At 44.0% G+C, this 26,697-nt stretch overlaps 1 protein-coding gene across 2 annotated transcripts in view; it reads right to left on the bottom strand.

Annotated features, from left to right (window-relative positions):
* The window catches only part of OXR1 (oxidation resistance 1), an 830,701-nt gene extending 810,332 nt beyond the window's left edge, over window positions 1–20,369 (bottom strand). Inside the window, exon 1 of one of the 2 annotated variants that reach the window (XM_073632143.1) lies at window positions 20,191–20,369. The gene's annotated coding sequence lies outside the window, so the exon portion shown is untranslated. The remainder of the gene's footprint in view (window positions 1–20,190) is intronic. The other variant, XM_073632145.1, reaches the window with a different exon arrangement.
* Window positions 20,370–26,697: the final 6,328 nt, after the last annotated feature.

Here is a 26,697-nt window from a genome sequence, read left to right as displayed (position 1 = left end):
CACCAATGTAATGGGGTATTTTACATCAACAGCCAATACATGGGATTTACACTCACTACCAATTTAAAGCAGGCTTCTACATGGACAACCAGTGTAAGGGAGGATTCAACCACAAATGCAAGTTTGGATTTTTTACTGATTACTAATATAAAGAGGAGTTTCTACACTAGCCACCAATGTAATGGGGGTTTACTCTGACCACTAATGTAATGGGGATTTACACTGACCACTAATGTAATGGGGATTCAAACTGACCACTATTGTAATGGGGATTTACACTAATCATTAATGTAATGGGGATTAACACTGACCACTAATGTATGGGGATTTCCAATGACCACTAATGTAATAGGAGCATTCACAGTAACACCAATGTAAGAAGGGATTACACTAACCACCAATGTAAGGGGGGCCTTCACACTGACCACTATTGTAATAGGAGCATTCACAGTAACCACCAATGTAAGAAGGGATTTACACTAACCACCAATGAAAGGGGGACTTTCACACTGGCCACTAGTGTGAATTAAAGGATTGTATACAAAGCCACAATGTAATGAGAAGATTTACACTGACCACCAATGTAACTGAGACATTTAGCCTGCGTTCACATTTGTGTGTGTTGGGAATGCATGCAAAATCTCTTTCCTGACACCACAGAAATGTGCTGCCCTTTAGCAGATACACAGCAGTGCCATTAATTGTTAATGACACCCTCACTCTGAGATGTGCGTATTCACATGCACCAAAATTCATGGTGATGTGGCACCATGTTATTTTAAAAAAGGGTCCCACCTCAAATTTACTTACCTTTGCAGAACAGGCTGATGTTAGGCTTAATGAACACAGTTGTAGGCAGGACTTTTAGGCATGCTCCTTTACCTCTCTAGTGGGCAGCATTCAGCAAGTGATGGTGGATATGACCTCAGGGGGACATGATATACATATGAATGCTGCCTCTAATTACATATCAATGCTGCTGGTCTGCCGCTATTAACATATTCATGCCGCCACTATTTTCATATCAATGCAGGTTATTTACATGTAAACACATGGTGGTTGATTTACTAAAAGCAAATCCACTTTGCCTTGCAGTCGCTGTAGATCTGAGGGGAAGATCTGAAATGAGGGGAAGGTCTGTTGATTTTATCATCCAATCATGTACAAGCAAAAATGCTGTATTTTATTTTCCTTGCATGTCCCCCTCAGATCTACAGCGACTGCACTTCCAAGTGCACTTACAGTGCACTTGTAGTGCAAAGTAGATTTGCCTTTAGTAAATCAACCCCATGGTCTGCAGGTGAGTCATCTGTACATGGCAATAGGGCACAGCTGGGCAGCATTAGTAACAGAACTTCACACTGAGATATCGGGACATAGCACAGGACTAAAACTTCATGAGACAAGGGAATTTAAACTGGGATAGTTGGCAAGTATGAGGCAGCTGCTTTGGGCCCCACAACAATGATGGGGCCCAGGGCAGCTGCCCGTTTTGCCCTTCCTTAAAGACGGCCCTGGCTGTGGGCCCAGACTGCAGTGATTATTCAATGGTCTCTGCTTACAGAACAGGCACTGGAGGGTTATGTCACAGTGGATTGAGACAAGTAAAAAAGGTTGTTAAAGAGCTTTTACTAAAGCCCAGCTGAACATTCAGTTTAAAACCTATTCCAGATGCATCAAAACAAAATATCTTCACAGGCTTGTGTTTTCTGTAAAAAATAGCCATGACCTGAGTAGAAAAGCCTGTCCCCTGACAGCTGCTGTAGAGTGAAACCCGTGCACCCTGTGGGGAAGCAGTATTCTCCCTGCAGAGGTCTGACACACCTCCATACATTCCAATAAGAGTGCCAAACAAACACCCAAGATTCCAAGGTAATTTAATGATAAAACAAATTCAAGGCAGAATAAAGCCAACACGTTTCAGGGGCCAAATACACCCCCCCCCCCCCCCCAAAGTTCTTTGCTGCATTCACTAGCACTGGCATAACCTGCCCTCCTTAAATTTTACAAGCATTAAATCAGAGTGCAGACTTATTTTGTATCTGCTCACCTAAGTCCATTTAAGCAAACCTCCCAACTTTTTGAGATGGGAGCGAGGCACACCTATTAGCAAAAGTATGTAGGCATAGGACACACCCCCTGTCACTCTCCCTTAAAGGAGAATTTTACAAAAAAAAAGAGTTAAACCCACAAGTTTTTTTTGTTTTGTTTTTTAAACTGTTATTCCTTTATACTGGTTTTAGAAATTTACAAATGCAGCAACTTAGAAATTGGATGAAAGGTTTAGCACTGGGAAACACTATACAGATCAGACTAAAATGAGGGACAAATAAGAAGGAAAGAGGGACAGAGGGACTTTGTTCCAAATCAGGGACAGTCCCTTCGAAATCAGGGACAGTTGGGAGCTATGCATTTAAGCACAGTCAGAAGTCTTAAGCCCTGATAAAGAGAGAGAGTTTTTTGGCTCCCAAAATGCATTGGATTTATTCTGCTAGGAATCAATTTCATCACTAAATTACCTCAGGCTCTTGGACATTTGCTTGGTGCTCTCTTTAAATTGTATGTATGTGGATTCTCAACTCTGGTTCCTTTTCCTTTTTTGTAGAAGGTCTCTGTTTTGTGGAGTGCAGCCGAACAGGAGCAAGTGTGCTCAGTGACAATTTTAGTGACCCTAGAAAATACGCTTCCAACGCCTTGTCTGTTGTTGTGTTTACACCTCCTGTTGGGTCAAGAGCTCTCCAATCTGGAAGCATGAGCTTTGCTGATTGCAGATTTATAGGTCTGACTCAGGAGGAAGCATGTCAGACCTCTTCAGAAAGACCACTGTTTACTCTCAGAGAGCAATGGTCTTACTCTGTAGCTGCTGGCTTTTCTACTGAAGCAGTAGCATCTTTAGTAAGAAGTGAACTGTAAGGTACTGAACACCTATTGTTTTAAAAAATTAAGGCACGCTAAAAGGTTCAGATTTTAGTTTTTTTAAATAACGCACATGTCATACTTATCTGCTCTGTGCATTGTTATTGCACAGTACAGCCAAGATCCTCCTCTTCTTGGGTCCTCTGCCAGCACTCCTGTCTCCTCCCCCTGCTGAGTGCCCCCAGAGCAAGCTGCATTCTCACTCTAAAGCCGCCTGGGGGGGGTTAGTAGTAGTGATGGGCACAGAGCGCTCCAGTGATACACCTATGCCAACTACTCTGAGTTGCATACCCCCAGGGGTTCTTTGAGCTACACTAGACGATGAACCGGGTCACTAACCCTTGCAGTAACACTCCACCCAAGGGGCTTGTTCACCATTGCCTGGGATCGGTCACAGGTGTGCAGTACCTAAAATAGGGAGTTTCTCCATAAGTTATTTTGTTTCATGTCCTACACACTTGCACTGATATATATAAATATATATATATATATCTATATATATATATATATATATATACATATATATATATATATAGATATATATATATCTATATATATATATCTATATATATATATATATATATATATATATATCTATATATATATATATATATATATATATATACATAGATATATATGTATATATATATATATATATATATATGTATATATATATCTATGTATATATATATATATATATATATATATATATATATATATATATATATATATATATATATATATATATATATATATATGCTTTCAGAGGGACAGGCTTAGCCTCTGCCCATTTCACCAGTTAGGGTACCTCTGTTACCTCCCTCCTCACATACACCCCTTGAATAACTCCAGTCCAAGCAAAAAAATAGCTGCGCTATATAAATTGAATATTAGATGTAAAAAAAACAATTCAATCACATCTAAATAAAATAAACATTATACACCCACTGTGACGTGACCACCAGTGACAAATGTAGAAAATTACATAATGAAAGACATGGATAAATAAATTAAATCAGTCCACTCAAAAGGATTAAAGGAAGAAGGTTCACTAGCAGAACAGTCCTCCAAGTGCTGGTTTAACAAACATCCAGACGATGTAAATTGTGCAACTGCAACACCCAGAAGAACGTGGTGACAAAAGGGTTCCACCACCAATGAAAATACTGCCGCTTACCAGCTCCTAAGATCTCTTTTTAAAGGAGATCATGCATGCCTGTGGCTTTCTACCCCAGCCTCTGGTCTTTGAATCTGAATGGCTCCTTATGGTTCTCCCCACAGGGAATCTTCTATGAAGCAGATAGGCACTCATCCCCCATAAAAGGATATATAAAAAAGGCTTCCATAGCGTAATACGTTTAACAGAGTTTATTATATAAAAAGTAATGCACTTACAGTTAGATTGTAGATCAAAAGTGTTGTTAAAAATATAAGCCGGCCGGCTCAAGTATGCTGCCTTCCGGGACCAGCGTGGTATGTGATGACGTCAGCACGCAGCTCCGCCCTACGCCGTTTCGTCACAACTGACGTCTTCCAGGGGCACTCCAGTCCAGGCTCTGAGCAGTTGGATCAACTTTTACTGCAAACTTAGCAGTAAAAGTCTGCTAAGTCTGTCTTTCTCCTAAGTAAATCTAAGTATGGCTGCCCCAGGTTACTTGCACAAGTAAAGCCTCTTTGGGAAAAGTCCATACTTGAAATGCTCAGAGAAGTCCATGTTGTTGGTGTGTTCTGACAGATCGGTGTTCCAGAGCGGGCCACAGGTCCCAGCAAGTCTCTGCATGTTTCTTTAGTTGTGTGTGTCCTCTTGATATGTACCCCCTAGAATACAGACCTCTTCCCTTTTATATAACAGAGGACAGAGGCTGGATCTCAGAGAAAGCCTGTGAATACATAGGGAAAGACAGCAAGGTGCTAACTAAACATACAGTAGGCCACCTGCCTACATGCCTCTGTGTGTCTATAAGCCTCGCCCCATTCCCTCCCACTGCCTCAGCCAATGAGGAGGTAGAGACCCCGGAGAGCCTCTGCTCTCATGTACATCGCAGGATCAAGTTCAGGCTCAGGCAAGTATTAGGGGGGCTGAAAAGAGAACTGTACACTGAAGTTTTTTTTACTTTCATGCATTCGTGTAGATTGTATGAAAGTAAAAAAAACCTTCAGCCTTTAGAACCACTTTAAGTCTAGCTAGCTGCATTCCACCTCCTGGACTTATCTCTATAATTTATCATTTGACAGGTTTATCGCTCTGCCAAAGAGACACTCTGAGAGAAGAGAAGCACACAGAGCAGCTATGCCCATCCTTCCCCTACCCTCTGCTGCCTATTCACAGAAGCCTTTGCATTTTGTGAATGTGTTCACATAATACTTAGGCTTCTGTGATTGGGCATGAAGATGGGGAGGGGCAGGCATAGCGGCTGCAGCAACTCTACTGTTAAAGATGCAGAGATCAGAAGGATCAACGTCTGGCCCCCGAAAATACAGCAATAACGTCTTCTGGGACTACTATAAACCTGTCAGAGATAAATAATAGAGATATGTCAAGAAGATGTCATGCACCTCCTTGGACTAACTGCTTTCGCTTTTTCAAAAAAAAACTGACACATTGACTGAAAATCTGTCATGGACGAAACACACACACACATACATATATGTATATATGTATGTATGTATTTCTCAACCTCTGTTCTCAAGTACCCTCAACAGGCCATGTTTGTAGGTTTTTCTTTATCTTGTGCACAGGTGCTTTAATTCAGAGTCAATGGCTTGGTATTTTGGACAGCTATTTTACCTAAGAGAAATTCCCAAAACATGGCCTGTTGGGGGTACTTGAGGACTGAGGTTGAGAACCACTGGTGTAAATGGTCTACACCTATAGCAAGGCTATTATTCATCCTTGGTCAAAGCTGCACAGTTTGTTTTTAACTACAGAAAAATAAGAAACAAATGTGTAAAGGTCCAATAAAATGTACAGTATATGTAAAAATAATAAAGCCATCCACAACACCACCCCCAGCTATATTACCAACCTCATCTGCAGATATCGCCCAAATTGTCCTCCCCGCTCTTCCCAAGACATCTTGCGCTCTAGCTCTAGCACTTCCTCCCACACTTGCCTCCATGACTTTTCCAGGAACCTCTCCTATCCTCTGGAACTCTATCCCGCAATATGTCTGGTCAGCTCTTACCCTGCCTGCCTTTAGGCGATCCTTGAAAACTCATTTATTCAGAGAATCCACCATCACCTAAAAAGTCGTACTTGAGTCACCTTCATAAGATCATCCCCTGCAGCTATTACTTTTTGTACCACCCAGCCCCCCCCCCCACTCCCTTTAGATTGTGAGCTCCATGAGCAGGGCCCTCCTATTCCTTCTGTATTGAACTGTATTGTAATTGTACAGTTTCCCCTTATATTGTAAAGTGCTACCTAAACTGTTGGCACAATATAAATCCTGTATAATAATAATGTTATGCATAGGTCTGTGCTCTAATTTTTTTTTTTTTTTAATATAATGGCTGACAACCACAATTAAAACATCTGCCAATAAACATTTTAGGTTCATATTGCAACATTAACAAACTTCACTGATTATCAAAATCTGAAATGAGATAATATTTACTGACAGTCTGACTACAAGAGAATCTCCATTGCTTATTATCTAGAAATGAATGTGTAAACCCGTGGAAAATCATTATCAAAGCAGCCCTGAAATCTCCTATACTGACAGATATGGTCATTGTGATTATCAGACGTATCTTCCTGCTTTAGTAACACAGACAGAAGCAAAACTAATAAATATCATTTAGGGTGATCTAATATGTGCAACTCGTGATACATTACATAGGAGGAAAGGCGTCAATTAAACTGTAAAGGTCAAGCAACTCATAAACATTGATTTCTTAGCAGAATTTAACCAGAGGGAAATTTTGACAAGACATTAACAAGTGATACTTAGATGTATGGATCCTCAGTATTAGCACACAGGTACAAGGAAACGCCATGTTTACTGTCATGCACCAAAATACTGTAAATACAAATATTAATAAAGAGGAATTTGCAATTTTTATCACACCAAAACACTAGCTGCAGGACTGTAACTGTGATGGAGCTCAATAGCAAAAGCTCTAAAGCAGTAATTAACCCATATCCCACCATTGTCACTATCAGGGAACTGATCCAGGGCAATGATATGCAGCCAACAATGGAGTAAGTGCGTGATGACAAGACGTGACTGAAAGAGGCTGAAGGAGATCAGCAGCACTGAGATGAAAACAAATGTAAAAATAATAAAATGCCAATTGTGTATTGTACACAGTGCTTTAGCAAACTAAATGTCACACTGTAAGGTGATATATATATATATATATATATATATATATATATATATATATATACTGCGGCAGGGTGGCCGCTCTCCGCTGGATAACGTACCTAGTATGCGATCCGTGCACCGGGATAGGGGGTGCACTTGAACGTGCGCCCCCCCCATCTATCCTGTGCTGCGATTCGCTGCAGCACGAGCCAATCAGCGGGTGCCGGCCACTGACTGGTCACTTGCACATAGAAACATAGAAAAGTGACGTCAGAAAAAAACAAAGCAGTCCATTTAATCTGCCTTTTTTTGTTTGTTTGTTTTCTTTTCATTAACTTTATCGTCTGAGTATAGATCTATGTTTGTCCCAAGCATGTTTGATTTACTGAAGAGAGCCCTGTGCTTGTAAACAAACACAGGGCTCTCTTCTGACAGCAGCTGTCTTTTTTTATCTACCTGCAAAACAGCAGTGCTGCTACTCCCGGATATGCTGGCAGTGGAGGGGGGGGTCTGTCTCTAAACGTCCCTGCCTCGAAACACCTACTGATGAAAAAAAAAAAAAAACAGAGAAAGCACCACCCAAGCGCATTGTCCTCAAAACATATATTTATTTATTAATAAAATCCGCAAGTATGATATTCCTCAAACCAACAGGTGTATAGAAGCTTGTCATGCTACAACCACAGCATCGAGTCCATGTTACATCTTAAAACATAACAGGATATCATGAGTCAAACAGGCTAACACATTTCGGGGGGGTTCCCCTCTTCCTTAGAGCTCTGTTTTGGTTTATGGTTTCAGTGTATTGTGACTTCCCCAGTCATAAGAGGGCAGCAAGGCACAGCATGTCCATTTAAGCCAAGATAGGAAATTAGACAACTGCCATGCCCACTTTCAAGTGCAGGACTAGGTTTTACATGTGTCTGTTGTTTTGGTACTCCAAACACCTTTGTGTCCATGGACACATAGGATAACACGGAGGGGTGTTTAGCGGCAGAAAAAAACACCAGACAACCCTAAAAGCAGTGTTTTTAACACTAATGCCGCATACACACAATCGGACTTTCCTCCAACAAAACCGTGGATTTTTTTCCGAAGGATGTTGGCTCAAACTTGACTTGCATACACACGAGCCGAGAAAAAGGTAGTTCAATAGCCAGTGCGGCTCCTTCTGCTTGATCCGCAACAACAAAGTGAAGTTGGCGGAAAATTTGAGAACCTGCTCTCAAACATTTGTGGCTGGAAATTCCGACAGCAAATGTTCTATGGAGCATACACACGGTCAGACTTTCCGACAACAGGCTCACATCGAACATTTCCCGTCAGAAAGTCCGACCGTGTGTACGAGGCATTAGTGTCATAGACGTGCGCGGGGGGATGTGCCAGATGTGCCTGGGCACACCCTAATCACCCTATGTGCTGTGGCATATACTCCAGTGTGAGGAAGTGTGCGGTACTACACACTCCACGTAATCCATCCTATTTCATCAGCAGCACTCTCCCTATCTTTGCCAGCCAGGGCTTTTCTGCCTATGAGTTGGGGGGGGGGGTTACACTGTACTGTGCCGATCCTGTGAGATACTGAGTCACAAGACCCACAGTGCCTGGCACAGTGTGCTATATGAACAGGACAGAGGAGGCTGAATCTGCTCCGCCTCCCACCCCATCCTTGCTGTGTCTGCCCCCACCCCTCCACCCACCAACTTGGCACACATTGCTGTGAAAGGGCTTGCTATGGAGACGGCACATTTAAATATAGAGCACACAGCAGCTCTGGCTGCCTGAGCCTAGGGGGGACCAGCCTGCAGCCATAGCTTTACCTCAGCCTGCGGCCACTATTCTTTACCTCAGTGCACTGAGTATGTGTGTGTATAAATATATACAGTGGAACCTCAGATTACGGGCATAATCCGTTCCAGAAGTATGCTCGTAATCCAACTTACTTGCATATCAAAGCGAGTTTTCCCATTGAAGTCAATGGAAACGAAAATAATTAGTTCCGCATTGACTTCAATGAGATGCAATACCACATGCAGCCAGAGGCGGGGGGGGCGCCGAAGAGCCTTGGAAACCGGCGAAAAACCCCAGGACACTTCGATTGACCTCGGTAAACCTCGGAAAGACTTCCTACCTGAGTTTTTCCAAGGTCAGCCGAAGTGTCCTCGGGGCTTTCTGTGCATTTCCGAACGGCTGCGATGGGCGACTTTTGGCTCTGCTCGGCTCGGGCGCCCCCCCCCCCACCTCAGGCCAAAAGCGGTACTGCACACCGCTTTCTGCTGAATAGTGCTCGTTTTGCGAGACAACACTCACAAACCGAGTTACGATTTTTAAAAATACAGTGCTTGTATTGCGAAACGCTCGTTAACCGCATTATTCGCAATCCGAGGTTCCACTGTAGTTGAATATGTTTTTATTAAGAGTTTGCAAAGCAATACAAATATTTAAAGGCATAAGCACCTCCCACCCTCACCCCCTCTCTCTCTCCCCCTCTACCTCTCTCTCTCTTGCCTCCCCTCCCTCTCTCACTGTCGCCCCCCTCTCTCTCTCACCCCCTTCTCTCTCTCTCACACCCTCTCTTTCTCACCCCCTCTCCCTCTCACTCCCCCCTCTGCTTCACCTCAGTGTGTGTGTGTAAATATATAGTTGAATATGTGTTTATTAAGGATTTTTAAAGCAATACAAATATTTAAAGGCATAAACACAAAATTTGGGGGTATGCTATATATATATATATATATATATATATATATATATATATATATATATATATATATAGTATACCCCTGTCAAATTTTGTGTTTATGCCTATATATATATATATATATATATATATATATATATACACACACACAACCACATGGGTTTGAGCTTTGGGGTACACACCCTAATGCAATAGGCCTTAAGCACATGTCCCTTTTTTGGGGGGGCGGGGGGTGTATGAGCATTAGGGTGCCCACGTGTCCCGGACTGCCCGGGATTATCCCGTAATTCACATCTTTGTCCCTGGTCCCGGGCACCTTCATTCTGGGACAATACAGTGTCCCGGAATGAAACTGACAATCTGGGAACAGGGGCGGACCGAGCCGCTAAAGCGCTGGCTCTGGCTCCGCTTCCACCTCCTCCTTATCACTGGTTGCTATAGCCGCCTGGCATCAGGCAACCAGTGACGTCACTGCTCAGTGTTGAAAGCGGAGGAGGATTTCACTTCCTCCTCCGCGCTAGTGCTGCTGGTTCTTTCCCCTCTGCACTTGGTTCCAGTGACTGGCTTGCAGCTTGTGTGGGGTGTTTCTGTTCCCACACACTGCCTGCGATTACAGTGAGTACGGCATCTCTCCCTTCCTCCCCCCTCCTTCCCACCTCACACTAACACACGGACTGAAGTCCCCTCCCCCTTTTCCTCGGCTCGGATGTCACAGACAGGAGAAGGAGGGGGAGGAGAATGGACACAGGACTCAACAGGACGGGACATGCTGATCTGAGGTTTGTACAGAATATTAATGCTTGGCACTTGCAGGAGAAGGAGACACAGAGACAGGGGGCAAGTTGTCAAAAAAGAATACTTGCAGTGATTTTGGGGGATAAGAGCATGCTGTATGTGCTAGGGGGCACTTTAGGAGGGGAGATATATTGTGCTGGGGGGGTCAGATTTTTTATTTAACCCCCTTCCAGCACAATTTCTCTCCCCTCCCAAAGTGTGCCCCCTAGCACATACAGCATGCTCTTATCCCCCAAAATACAAAAGTATTCTTCTTTGACAACTTGCCCCCTTCCCCATCTTCAAAGACAAACTAGCTGCTATTGAGGGGACAATTGTACCGTCTGGAATCCTGCGAACTTTGCTAGAGATTCAGGGCAATTCTGGAGGAGGATGTAAGGGGGCACTAAGGGGGCACCCCGGAGGACGTAAGGGGGCTCTGACTAAGTTAGTACCGCCAGAGTGCCCCATTACATCCCCCCTTACAACCTCCAGAGTGCCCCATTACATCCCCCCTTACAACCTCCAGAGTGCCCCATTACATCCCCCTTACAACCTCCAGGGTGCCACATTACATCCCCCTTACAACCTCCAGGGTGCCACATTACATCCCCCTTACAACCTCCAGGGTACCCCATTACATCCCCCTTACAACCTCCAGGGTGCCACATTACATCCCCCCTTACAACCTCCAGGGTGCCCCATTACATCCCCCCTTACAACCTCCGGGGTGCCCCCTTAGTGCCTCCAGAGTGCCCCCTTACATCCTTCGGAGTGCCCCACCACCAAAGTGGTATAGCAGTGGCTGACAGACTATCAGGAGGTGATATTGCACTCCTCTTCCTCCTCTCTCCACTAACTACCCCCCACCATAGACTCCACACTCCTCACCTGTACATATTACCCACCATTATACATTCTGCACTCCTCTCATGTACATATTACCCACCGCCATACATTCCGCACTCCTCTCCTGTACATATTACCCACCGCCATACATTCCGCACTCCTCTCCTGTACATATTACCCACCGCCATACATTCCGCACTCCTCTCCTGTACATATTACCCACCGCCATACATTCCGCACTCCTCTCCTGTACATATTACCCACCGCCATACATTCCGCACTCCTCTCCTGTACATATTACCCACCGCCATACATTCCGCACCCCTCTCCTGTACATATTACCCACCGCCATACTTTCCGCACTCCTCTCCTGTACATATTACCCACCGCCATACACTCTGCATTCCCTATTTAACATTACCACATTCTGCACTATACAAGTCATCTCAGACTCTCTTTAAGAACACCCCCTTTAAGCCAATATTTAGTGCAATTTAAGACATGTCCACAATTCATTACGACACGCTTTGCGCACCATATTGTTGTTGTTCTTGATGCCTAGGGCCCACTTTTGATCTTGCACACGGGCCCGCTGATTTCGTATGCCCCTGCCCCAAAAATCGGCAAAAAATTTTGTCAAAAATCATCTTTTTTTTGGGGGGGGGGGGGGGGTGTCCCTGAATGGCAGTTTGGAAATGTGGTCACCCTAATGAGCATATGGTGCCATGATGCATTACTCAATAGTGCTTGAAAGTCAAGAGGATTTTCTACTTTTCTGAAGAAATGTAAAATTGTGTCACTGTTGGACGTCTTCCTAGGACTCTCATTAAATGGCTGTTTCACATTTCTCTAACCTTAGGAAATGACAGATTGAAAAACCAACCAGGTAAAGTGTGGTGACAAGTGCTTTTACCTTGTTGCTCTAAAACAGCTGGTCAGCTGCAATCCAAAGGTTGCGACTCATACCATTCAGTAGCCATATAAATAGACTTTACTCACTATATCTGCCTCATTAAATCTAGAGTATCCCCTAAGTGATGTTGGCCCAGTGTTCCTCTAGTGGAGACCTTCATAAATGATATTGAAGTCAGCTTTACTGTGAGAAAATTGCTGAGTTAAGGGTAACATATGTTTTCAATCAATCTAAGCAGACAGATATGACCAATGTAAGTGTACAGAACAGAATTTGCCACCTGCAAGTAAAACCTGTATTAGCAACCTGACATTAAAATAATATATTAAGGTTATGTTGCATCTGTAAGGATACATTTAATCCAGCTAGTGAATGTCCACAAGAACAAGAAGAGGGTCCTGCTAGTAAGAAAGTCATTTTGGTAGGAGTGACAGCTATGTTATTGCCTTAAGGATTGTCTAGCAAGGATCAAAGTTTAATGCCTCTGTAATCCCCTTTACAGCAGCAAATCACCTAAACACAAGGTCCAAAGAAAACAATGCTCATACTGAAAGAGCTTGGTAAGCCCAAACTCTATTTATCAGTATTCAGCATCATCAGATTATACGGAAGTTCATTTTTTTAACCTATTAAGGTGATTTTAAAGGATTTTCTTTTAAATAACAAGAACATCTCTATACTTACCTGCTCTCTGCAATGGAATTGCACAGAGTGGCCCTGAACCTCCTCTTCTCAGATCCCCTGCCGGTGCTCCTGGCTTCTCCTCTCTGTCCAGTGCTTCCCATGGGGGCACTTGTGGGTGCTCGCTCCCAAGCCCGGCTGCTGCGTCCATTGACACAGACAGCGGGACTCAGCCCTGCCCCCTGCTCTTGGCTCTGGCTTTGATTGACAGAACCAGGAGCCAATGGCTCCGAATGCCCCAGCAAAGTCAACGAGACACAGAAGTGAGAGGAGAAAAGACCTGCAGATGTGCACAACGCTGGATCGAATGAGAGCTCAGGTAAGTATAAGGGGTGGTGAGGGGTCAAAACCGACGCCTAAACATTTTTTACGTTAGGGTTATTGTAAAGCATTTTTAAAAAAATAACAAACATGTCTATACTTACTTGCACTGTGCAATACAACTGCACAGAGCGGCCCCGATCCTCCTCTTCTTTGGGTCCCCCACTGGAACTCCTGGCTCCTCCTCCCTTGCTGGTGCCCCAATAGAAAGCTGATTCCCATGGGGGCACTCCCGAGCCTCGCTCGCTGCTGCATCCATTGACACAGACAGCGGGGCTCGGCCCTGGTCCCTGCTCCCATGCCACTGGAGTTGATTTGATAGGAGCAGGAGCCAATGACTCCCGCTACTATCGATCTGCCCAGGGAGAAGAGACAAAGCAAGGAGAGCTGCAGCATTGGGTTCAGGTAAGTATAAGGTGGTTGAGTCTGTGACACAGAAGATTTTTTTACCTTAATGCATAGAATGCATCAAAGTAAAATACCTTGAGACTTTAGAACCACTTTAATGCAAGGAATGCATTAAAGTGGTTGTAAACCCCATTCATGAAATCTGACCTGGGCACATATATCTGTAGCACTAACTCTCGGTGGAGCTGCTGGTTTAAAGAGGGCTGTTACCTTCACTCTTGACACCTCTGTTTCACCGGCACTGGGTCTAGGGTCCTGTTGAGTTTACCTCTGGACGATGTAGACACTAACGCTTGAGTAGATTTTTCAATGCTTTAATGAACTAATAATAAAGGAAGTAGCAGGAAAGAGGCAGAAGGAAAGTTGCAGGGAAGCTCAAATACCTTTCCTTAGTATTCTTTAGAACATTCAATGGAATTGAACACTTGCGGTTGAATGGTTGAATGCGCTCCCCCTTGTGGGACCCAATCTTTGCCCGCCTGGATAGGCCTCTCTCACTTGCCTAGCAGCCAGTACGCAGCACGAACAAAAGTCTCTGCCACAGACTTGCTTGGAATAAAACCCGTACGATCCTCTGCCACAGGATGTATTGGTTTGCAATGAATGTCAGACACAGTACTTGAACCTTTAAGCCAACCCGGCAGTACTATGCAGTATGATTACTTCGGGATACGTCCTCCAACTGAGTCAGCCAACTCTAACAAGTAACCCACAAGAACCTATCAGCGGTAGATTAAAAAATCTACCAGCGCTACATACTCCCCCCACTACAATAGACGTTGTCCTCAACATCTGTCACAAAAATAATAACTCCCAAGCCTGAGAGCAGGTATTTGAGCTTAAAACTTGGATTTAGGCAAAGAAGAAGGAAAGACAGTAGAAAGACATTATAAGATTAACATTTGTAAAACAATATGTTCACATCCGCAAACAAACATACATCCTATGACTGTACATAACCCCACTATCTATCTAGCTGAAAATCCTAACAGCTTGATAGGAGATTAAATGGTTCCTGAAAAGGAAAACATATTAAACACACATGCAACCTATACAGTTTCAGGAGCAAGTCTCATCTGAAAAAAATGAAACTCTCTTCCCATTATCTACATCAGAATAATCTTTAGGAGTCCATCTCTATATATACATTTTTTTCTTAAATGAAAGAAATCCGGCTAGCAAAAAGAAGTCCTTGGATTTGAAACACTGAGATGAGTATTCAGATCTTGACCACGAAGATCTCTATACACTGACACTAACTAACTAACTATCCCAAAGTTCTTTTGTCCATAATTACCAATAAAACCGGGGATCTGGCAATGTCAGTGTTTTCCCAGAACTCAGGGCTGTCCATTCAGGGAAAGTCATAGCAGAGGCGACATCCTCGCTTTGGGCACATAACAGTTCTTGTGACATAGTCTCAAATAGGTCATCATCACCGGAGAGATCCGACATGGATTCTATCTCTGAATCTCCCAGCTCTTCTGCTGGCAGATATTTGTTTACAGTCCCGGATACATTCCCCATTAATTGTTCACCCGTTCCTGTCTTGGACTTTGTTGGATCCGGTTCGGGTAGTCTCTGGGGTAGGCCTCGGCCACGGCCGCGGGAAGCCTTCACATATCCCACCTTCCTCTGGACAGGTACAACAGGGATAGGAGTAGTGGACGCGGATATCAAAGCAATGTCTGCTGATGAATCGGTAACAGCAGTGTCTCTCTCCGGAACATTCTCGGCAACAACAGGCAAAGTCACAGCCTGCTGTTCTCTCTCAGCAGGAGTAGCAGCTTCTACTGTGGCGACACCTGTAGCCCAGTCCATACGATAAGCACGGGGCGACATGGTAGGTTGCTCCACCACAAACATTCTCCACATTGCGGGCAGCGACCAAATGGACGGAGATGTACGGCCAGTCCTTCACATTTGTGGCAAATCATGCCCAGCCCTTCGATATCTCCGACGGTATAGAGAACAAACCTCCCCTGCGGCTTCAGACGAATACCGGTATCTGTAAGCAGGGTTCTGGTCAGCACAGTACTCGACACGGTGCTTGTAGGGAACATTCTCGGTCCCATAATTGGCTGCATCGCTGGAAAAGACATGGCCACACTCTGATCTTCTCAGCACGATCACGAGGCCTCTCTTCTTCTCTGGCGCCAAACACATACATGCGTCCCACGTGGTATCAAGTAGGGTAGGCTCCTCCCACTTGTTCTTCTGATCACGTAGCTCCCGGGCTTTTACTGGCGCCCGCCGCTTACGCACTCAGAAATAAAGTCCTGCAACTTTTATCCTCTTCTTCTCCTGAGAAAATGACAAAGTCCAGCTCTCACCGTAAACTCCCGATGAAACACTTCTCCAGGTTGCAAGAACTGATGGCTAACAAATCCTGGATGATACCCCCACATGTAGCAATAACTCTCGGTGGAGCTGCTGGTTTAAAGCGGGCTGTTACCTTCACTCTTGATACCTCTGTTTCACCGGCACCGGGTCTAGGATCCCGTTGAGTTTACCTCTGGACGATGTAGACACTAACGCTTGAGTAGATTTTTCAATGCTTTAATGAACAAATAATAAAGGATTTAGCAGAAAAGAGGCAGAAGGAAAGTTGCAGGGAAGCTCAAATACCTTTCCTTAGTATTCTTTAGAACATTCTCTGGAATTGAACACTTGCGGTTGAATGGTTGAATGCGCTCCCCTTGTGGGACCCAATCTTTGCCCGCCTGGATAGGCCTCTCTCACTTGCCTAGCAACCAGTACGCAGTGCGAACAAAAGTCTCTGCCACAGACTTGTTCGGAATAAAACCCGTACGATCCTCTGCCACAGGATGTATTGGTTTGCAATGAATGTCAGACACAGTACTTGAACCTTTAAGCCAACCCGGCAGTACTATGCAGTAAGATTACTTCGGGATACATCCTCCAACCGAGTCACCAGGCCCCTCTCCAGACCAGCACTCTGCATGATCCTTCCATGACGGGTCCTCCCCTGGGATCTCCTCGGTTGTCCAGCTTCTTCACTCAGGATAGACAGCTCAGGACCGTTCCTCTGCTGCTGTGGTAGGCCCCAGACAGGCCTCTGGGTCCACCCACACGCCGCAGCGATGTGGGCCCCCGGAACGGAGGACCACGAGGTGGTACTCTTAACGCATACCTGTCGGCCAGGAGGGCCAGCAGGTGGCTGAAAAAAGAACCCCTAAACATGGCGTCTGTCCCATAAATACCCTCTCCCAGAATGCAACTCGTTGGACCACCTCCACCGAGTTGTCTCCAGGACAGAGGAGCACTCATACGCTTCAACACGTTGCTTTTCCAACACCAGCCGATGGTGACAATGACACGCACCGGCACAGTGTGGAACTACATGCAACTCAGCCAAGCTGGAACAGAGGCAAATCTAACTTCCTCTAACAAGTAACCCACAAGATTAACCTATCAGCGGTAGATTAAAAAATCTACCAGCACTACATATCTGTAGTGTTTACTTCTCTCTCCAAAGCCCTAAGTCCCGTGTCTTTCTGCTGCTCTGTTCCTCTGTTATCAGCATGATAATTTCTGATAAGCTCTTCAACACAGGAGATAAAAGCAGTTGGAAGTTTGTGTCGGGGAGGTAACTTAGAGATAGATAAGCAGAGAGCTTGTCTATTCAGACAACAGCTCTGCCAGTTTCTTTGTTCTCCACCCACTGTTGAAACAGGAAGAACAATTTCTGCACTTTCTAAAGAATGTAGAAAGCTGAAGACAGCAGACCTACATGTAAAACTTATGTAGGGAGATTTGTTTCTTCCCTGTTTGCCTCCTGGGGGTTGTTCACTTCACTGGGTATATGTGAGGATTTACATCCACTTTAAGGTAAAAGAATGTTTAGGCTTCGGAACCACTTTAGGTCAGGAGGTTGAAAGGCCCTGATGACACATCATACATTTTCAATAACTTTCCTTTGCTACTTTTTTAATATTATACATTAACTTAGTTACATCTTCAAAAATAACTCAAGTCAAGTAAGTCTTCTGAGATTTCACTTATGTACCATATGCTGTTTTTTGGAAACCCTTTCTAAAAGTTTCTTATTTTTAAGATAATACACAGTTAATAATAACAAGGAGACAGAACTTTTTCACATTCTCAGTAGTAGCTATACTCTGAATATGGCCACAACCCAACATGGGTCTCCAAGAGACTTTTGAGTTGACCACTTTGTTATACAATCACAATGAGGATGACACAAAGTAAAATATTGCTAATAGAAACCAATCAGGCACTAGCTATTACTTTCATCTTCACTGCGAAAATGAACAGAAAATATGAAAAATTGCAATAAAATGCATACTCTTACATAAACACACACAGGCAAACCTATAGATCTATATGCAGATCAGAACAACAATTTATAACCAACGTAGTCCAGAAATCTCTCTACCATTACATCTTTCAGGCTTAGTATAATTGAGCTGTTCTAAAGAGAACTGCATGCTGACATAGCTAAGGTCTCCCCTGACACCTACAGTATACTCACCAACCCTGATATCCACATATAATAAAAAATGTTATACTAACTACCTTATTAGGAACTAGTAAACCAATATTAAGCGATGAAAAAAAAAAAAAAAGGTTACATTTTTTTTCTAGGCTAAACTTTTAAAATATCATTAAAACAGAATTACTGTCAAACTTTAAACCTTATTTTGCTACATTAAACAGCAACATGTAACATTCTAACTGAGAAGGCAAGTCTACAATCAGATGCAATAATAGCGTTACAGTCCAGAAGTAAACATTAATAACTAAATAATACTAATACTTAAGTAATAATTAAATTAAAAATATTATAACAACAAGTCTGTAATCGGATTTGGTAGCAGCACAACAGTCCAGAAGTAAAAATTAATGACTAAATATTGCTAAATAAATAATTAAGTAATAATTGAATTCAAAATATTATAACTTAGAAAACAAGTCTACAGGTGCAGTAGAAGCAATACAGACCATAAGAAAAAAAGGAATTACTAAAAAAAAAATACTAATACTTAAATAATAATTAAATAACAAATATTATAACTAAAAAAACAAGTCTACAATCAGATGCAGTAGTAGCGCAACAGTCCAGAAGTAAAAGTGAATTACTAAATAATGTTAATTCAATAATTAAGTAATAATTACATTTAAAATATTATAACTTAGAAAACAAGCCTACAGGCGCAGTAGTAGCATGACAGCCTGGAAGTAAAAATAAGTCATTATTACATTCAAACTATTATAACTAAGAAAACAAGTCTACCACTGCAGTCGTAGTCATTACAGTTCAGAAGTAAAAATGAATTACTAAATAATACTAATTAAATAATTGTTGTAAGTAATAATTAAATTCAATATAGTCTATAGTTGGTCTAGTTGATTGATTGCTAGGGGGTAATGAACTCCATAGCTGATTAAAAAAATAAGCTTAATTGTCTCTTTTGTTTTTGAAAAAGTAAAGAAGACTTGGCAACTTCCAAGGCATGGCACATATTAGCAAACGTGTGGGTATTTTTGTTATTTTTTTTTACAAAAAAAAAGAAAGAAAAGAATAAAATTACTGGAGCATGTGCTGGTCTTTTCCCGCCAAGCCCAGAACATCCTGTGTTTATTGCTGTCCAAGCCATGGTACAATGTGCATTTTTCTGCCAGCTTCTTTTTTTTTTTTTCTATGTACCAGCATCTCAGGAAGACTGTAGCCAAGGCTCTGCCACATCACGGGCACACGAACAATGGGGAACAGTGTAACCATCTCAACACATATACATATTTCAGTAGCCTGATCTGAATAAGAATTACCTGCACAGAGCAAAAGTGACTCTTATCCATTAGAATATCAAAGGAGGCAACTGATCCCTTTTCCCAGAGCCCTGTACAATATGCTGCCTCATCTGCCCTTATTGTGGTGTCTATGAAGCTACTCTCCTGCCTAGGTTTGCTTCACTCCAAGTAAGACTCTGCAAACTAAGTGACAGCCATCAGACGCTTGTTTTGCAAGGCATGCACAAGACATCAACACACAGGCAATAAAAAAGAACTTGTGATGGTAATAGAAGATCACCTTAGTAAATCACCTGCAAAGAACCCACAAGTCTGTTCAAGCCTTCATAGACGTTGAATGATAAGAGCGGAGCCTCCCATTCTAGGCTTCAGCACCAGCACGGCTCTGGACAGCTCCTCTCCCATAACATTGCCCTGACGTTGCAGTTGCCGTAGCTGGCTCCTGTCCCATGAACAGAACCTAGTCTCCTAGCTGCTGCATGATCACACAAAGGAACACAAATATAAAGGGGGGAACTCACTGGTAGGCAGGAGGGAAGGCTGTGCACAGTCCCAGCCTGTTCACTTCAGCAATGCACATTGACTGCCTGCTCAAGGACTTTCGCATTGGATGGATTTTATCAGCAAGTGCATATCCTGAGCTGAGCACATCTAGACATGCTCAGTTTTCTGACCTTCTCAGCCTGGGAACTACCAAGACCATTGCAGCAAGGAGGGGTAATCTGGATTCTACCATGAAGTGCTGCTAAAAATAGCACCTGCAAAAGGAACAGCTGGGGCTTAAAGAAACAGTAACCTGTCTGCTTCTCTGAGTAGCCCGCTGTGTGACCTGATTCATTTGCCGGGATCGCGTTAACTCCTTCGCTGCTGAGTGCATGAGGCTCACTTCACAAAGCTAACACACCAGGATAAGGATTCTTAGAAAAAAAAAAAAAAATATGACAGTTATTTTTTTTTTAGCTGAGTCAAAAAACAAAACAAAACCTTATTCTTGTATTAAAGTGGATCTAAAGGCAGAAGGTTTTGTTTATCTTAAAGTGATATTAAAGAGGAAGTAAACTTCCATCGCTAAATTTGACCTATAATAAGGCTTACCTATAGGTAGTGTAAATATCTCCTAAACGGGCACTGTTTAGGTTTTTTTTTACTGTATGTGTGCCCAATGACATTACTGGCGCATGCGCTCAAAAGGAACGGCCACCCGCGTATGTGCGGGAGATACATAATCGCGGCTTCGGCCAGTCACAGAGCCCGTAAACAAGACGGGTGAAGATGGAAGCAGCCTCCAGCCATGCGATGTCATTACTGGAAGCCGTTGTTTCTTTAATATCTAATATAATGTTTTATTTTCAGGTAAGTTTCACATATGTCACATATGTGACGCATACTAGCACATTATGACATTACCATGCAGGTGAGAATATAACACGTATAACACGTATTTATGTCAGCGTGAGGAGAGAAAAAACGATTACGAGCTTTTGTTTACATCATGTGATCAGCTGTCATTGGCTGACAGCTGATCACATGGTAAGGGGCTGGGACCGGCCCCTTACTCGGATCGGTGATCAACCGAGTCTCAGTGACTCGGTGAACACGGCGCGTGCAGGGAGCGTGCACAGGGGAGGCCGTCATATGACGGGCTCCCGAAATTCAAGTCCGCGCTGTGGCCGTCATTCGGCTAAAGCGCGGATGTCAAGTGGTTAAGATCCCTATTTTTGTTTTAAAGTGTTGGTTCACCTTTACAGAAAAAAATGCAGAGGTGAACCAACACTGTACAAGCCCCCCTCCCTCTTCATTTTCCACTGTACCTATCTCAGAGGATGTGGAGCTATCAGTACCTATACAGCTGATCCAGCGATCCAGGGATTTGAGGTCCCCGCTCTTCTCCAGTGCATCCAGGATGGACCAGAATGATTCACTGAACAGGCACTGACCAATCAGAATTGCTCTGGTCCATCCCAGGACTGCTGCACAGAGAAGAGGAAGACAAGAAGGGATTTCAAATCCTCAGACTGCTGGACAGGCTGCATGGGCACTGACTTCTCATCATTCCTGGAGGTAAGTACAGCGGGGACCAAGGAGGGGGTGGGGGCGGAGTACAGTGTGAGTTCACCTCTTCATTTTTTCTGTAAAGGTGAACTATCACTTTTAGGGCTTGTTTAAACCACAATCTCTGCGTTCTCTCTGTGTTTCTGAATGTGCGTTTGAGGGTGTTTGCAGTGCGTTTCAGAACATTTTTTCACTTATTTTATTTGTTATACTAAGTTGCATTTACATGTGTTTATGTGCATTTGTAGTGCATTGGAATACATTCATTTTTTTCTTGCATATGCATTCGTACTGCGTTTATTCTGTGTTTAAAAATGCACCTGACCTGAAAAAAAAGCTCCTTATTCTTCTGTTAAAATGTCATGAATTGAGCTTATTACTGTAGTCCAATGAGATCTTAAAAACAGTGACTTATTGGTTAGCACTTCCGCCTTACAGCACTGGGTTTCTGGATGTGAATCCTGTTTAGGACTCTAACGGCATGGAGTTTGCATCTTCTCCCTGTGCCTGCATGGGTTTCCTCCAGGTACTCCGTTTCCTCTCACACCCCAAAGACATGTTGGTAGGTTGATTAAGTCCTGTATAAAATGACCCAAGTATGTGTATGTATGAATTTGAGTTAGGAACCTTAGATTGTAAGCTCCTTAGGGCAGGGACTGAGGTGAATGTACAAAATGTAAAGTGCTGTGTAAATTGTGGGTGCTACAACAATACCTGAAATAAATAAAAATAAAACACCAGTCTCCTGTCTGAAAATAAAGATCCTTGTTCTTGTGTTAAAGCCTATGTAGTGCTGGTAGATTTTTAATCTACTGCTGATAGGTAAATTTAGTGGGTTATCTGTTCATACATAGTCAGATTTGCCTCTGTTCCAGCTCGGCTGTGTTGCATGTAGTTTCACACTGTGCCTGTGGGTGTCGTTGTCACCATGGGTCGGTGTTGGAAAGGCAATGTGTTGAAGCGTATGAGTGCTCCTCTGTCCCGGAGATAACTCGGTGGAGGTGGTCCTCCGAGTTGCATTCTGGGAGAGGGTATTTATGGGACAGACGCCATGTTTCAGGGTTTTTTTCCGGCCACCTGCTGGCCCTCCTGGCCGACAGGTATGCGCTAAGAGTACTACCTCGTGGTCCTCCGATTGGGAGGCTCATGGCGCTGCAGCATGTGGGTGGGCCCAGGGGCTTGTCTGGGGCCTACTACAGAGGAATGGTCCTGGGCTGTCTATCCTGTGTGAAGAAGCTGGACAACTGAGAAGATCCCAGGGGAGGACCCGTCATGGAAGGATCATGCAGAGTGCTGGTCTGGAGAGGGGCCTGGTGACTCAGTTGGAGGACGCATCCTAAAGTAATCCTACCGCATAGCACTGCTGGGTTGGCTTAAAGGTCCTGGTGCTGTGTTCGTTGTTCATCGAGAACCAATACATCCTGTGGCAGAGGATTGTACGGGTTTTGTTTCAATCAAGTCTGTGGCAGAGACTTTTGTTCGTGCTACGTACTGGCTGCTAGGTTAGTGAGAGAAACCTATCCAGGCGGGCAAAGATTCAACTCTACAGAGAGAGTATATTCATCTACAAGTTTTAAATCCTTAATGCTACACAAAGAACATTAAGAAAAGGTATTTGAGCTTCCCTGCAACTTTCCTTCTACCTCTTTCCTGCCACTTCCTTCAATTTACGTTTATTAAAGCATTGGAAAAGATACTCAAGTGTCCGGTGCCTATATGGTAAACTCAACGGGACCCTAGACCCGGTTCTGGTGAAATAGAGGTAACGAAGGTGACGGTAACAGCCCGCTTAAACCAGCAGCTCCACCGAGAGTTATTGCTACACCCATATCTGCGGTAAGTAAAAATCTTCATCCACTGTTGGGCTGCCCCTGCACTGTATAGGTTAAATGTTCATGTAGGTCTAGGGGGCCAGGAAAAGCAATTTTAGCTACTTGATCCTCCCAGCAGCTGGCACTCTCTTGCACCCAGGCAATGGACTATGCCTTGCTGTCCTCATGCCCAGTGCAGGGCTATGGACCCTGCATTGTACTGGACAGCGCCAGTGGACGTGCGACCTGGAACGTAGGGGGGCGATGAAGCTGTGGGACTGGTCTAGCACCATGGAGGGAGCCTGTGGGAGAAGAGGATTGTGTAAGTAAAATGGCTTTTCCCAGTCCCATAGACTTTAGCAAGCATTTAACCCCTGCACGGCAAGGAAAACCCCACAGCAAGGGTGTATTTTTACTTTTCCTGGAGTTCAGCTTTAAAGCTTTGCACATTAAACCTTTTGTGTCAAGCAGCAGGCAGGGATGTCATTAGAAGATGTAATCAGGTGGATAGGATGGTTGGTTGGGTTTAGGAAGTTCAGCTGGGTGCACTGGATTCTGATGCCTCAGCTTTTGCTGTGAATTGCTTTTTTTTTTCCATTTACAACTGTTTGGAAGAATGCCCTGAGTTGTGTGCTGCACCCAGAGCACTGTGCCAGAAGCAGGCTTTGTTACTGTTTACGCTTGCTTGTATTCCTCCTTTAGTTTTAGGATTGGTCATTTTGCAAGCGTGGAGGAACTAAAAGTACCAGCATGCCCTACCAGCCAGAAATCCTCAAGGCAGCTGTAATATTAGAATTAGGCAATTTAATACTTATAAAAAATGTTCCCTTTTTTAGTTTTGAATATGTAGTGGCATCCCGACCTCCAAAGGCCTAATGGTGACCTCCAGAGTTAGGGAGAGCAGACATACTTCTTCACAGTATGGGTTACTAGGCATGGTGGGTGTAATGCAAGTTGAAAACATGGGTGCCAGTCACTTTTTGGATGCGCACAAACGAGATTTATTGTCTCTTAACAAGAACTAAGGGATAGAGGGTTTAGGATCAGGACACCCTTAAGCAGATGCAATAGCAATTGGCAGACTCAGAGACAAAAATAGGCAGACAGCTATACAGGTAGAGGGCCTTTAAGCTGGATGCAGCAACTCTATTTGTAGAACTGCTGTCTCCTATGGCAACTGAACTTTGAACAGTCAATAGAGATCCATACACGTAACTCACAATAACCTGTTACAGATCTTCTCTCACATCTCACAGTAACTTACTGTAGATCTTCACTCACTGATCTCCCGATCTCTCACTAGACTTCAAGATCCCAGTCATCACTGGATCCCCTGAGTTCTTCCACAGCTAACCCGCTGTATTCCCCTCAAGTGTCACCCCTTGTTAACCTGCTGGGTCCCTGGCTTGGCATTCTGCTGAAGCTTTCCCACTTGTTCACCGTTCCCGGCTAGTGAATAAGGCTGCTCTGGTACTTCTTCAGACTTCTATAACTGGCCTCTGATAACCGGAGTGGTTGACCCTTAATGGCAACTGTGTCTCCTTTATCACTGACCTTGATCCTCACTTGCCTCTGGTAACAGGAGTGGTCATCCCATGTGGCAACTGCTTCTCTGCCACCGCTGGCAACGATGCGGTTCCCCATCCAGTGGAACCTCTGCAACTTGGTTGGGCTTCCAGCCGAAAGCCCCAACCCTGCGCTTCTTCTCTCAAAGCTGGATAGGCCTCAGACAGCCTAGCAGCCAGGTGCTTCCAGGATGGGCCTCAGGCTTCTGGCCTAGCAACCCGGAGCCTTGTGACACACGTCCACCCAGACAGCCGTCCAGGTGGCACAGAACAGCGATAACCTGACTCCTTCCGAATAAATAGGCTCTCCCAGCAGGCCAAGGGACTAAAGAAACCCCTGCCAATTTGCTGAGACAACCCATCCACTCCTAGTCTGAAGTCACTATGCCCTGGTCATTCTAATGCCACAAGCAATAATGACCCTGCGAGCAATGACCCTTGGTTACTTTCTGCTATAAAACATATCCAACAAAAAAAACAAAAAAAAAATCAAATTTCTTCATAAATTAAGGCCAATATGTATTTTGCTTCATATTTTTGGTGAAAAAAATCCCAATAAGCATATATTGATTGGTTTGCGCTAAAGTTATAGCGTCTACAAACTATGGAACATTTTTATCTATTTATTTATTTGACTAGTAATGGCAGCAATCAGCGACTTATTGAGGGACTGCGATATTGCGGCAGACAAATCGGACACTAACTGACACTTTTGACACTTTTTGGGGACCAGTGACACTAATATAGTGATCAGTGTTAAAAAATATGCACTGTCACTGTACTAATGACACTGGCTGGGAAGAGGTTAACAGCAGAGGCAATCAAAGGGTTAAATGTGTTCCTAGCAAATGCTTGTGTACTATGTGGGAGTTGCTTCTACTAAGGGAAGGCATTGATCCATGTTCCAGGAACACAGGATCAATGCCTTCCCTTCTGACAGAATGGCAACCTGCTTTGTTTACATTGGCAGATCGCCAGTCTCCCTCTGTACTAAACAATCAGCAGGTGCCGGCGGACATCGAGCCGACGGTACCCGTCCCTGGGCTCCTGCTGTGTGTGATTACAGCGGGAGACCAGTGGCAGGAGATGGATGGGGCAGATTCACTGTGAATGTGCCATGAGAATGATGCCTTACCTTGTGGAGGCAGGGGGAAGGAAGAGCCGGGGTCAGAAGGAAGAGCCGGGGTCGTTCTGACCAATTCTCCGGCGAGCACACAGAGAGACATTCTCCTCCTGGCCGCGCAGGAACAGGAAGTGTGTCCTGAGACACGATTGGCTGGGGCAGGGAGTCCTAAGACTCCCTGGCCAATACTGGCTTCCTGATTGGTGGGGAGGAGAATGGGGAAGACAATAGCGAATGTTCATTCACTATTGTCACACAAGTGGTTGTGCTCTGCGCCCCGAACCCACCCTTTTTTGAAGCCTATTAGAGCCTAAGGATGTAGTCACATGCTTGAAAAAAAAAAAAAAAAAAAACCATTAGAATCAATGCATCCAGTGTCCTGCTTGTAGATTAGGGGGCTGGAAGCATGGATGGGCGGGCCCCTTATGCAGCGGCCGCCATTGGCTATTAACCAAATTTGGTTTTTGGCTGGCTGAC

Source organism: Aquarana catesbeiana, linkage group LG05 (assembly GCF_042186555.1).
Source record: "Aquarana catesbeiana isolate 2022-GZ linkage group LG05, ASM4218655v1, whole genome shotgun sequence".
NCBI classification, from domain to species: Eukaryota; Metazoa; Chordata; class Amphibia; order Anura; family Ranidae; genus Aquarana; species Aquarana catesbeiana.
Note: the sequence above shows the minus strand (reverse complement) of the source record. Positions and strands in the feature narration are given on the sequence as shown.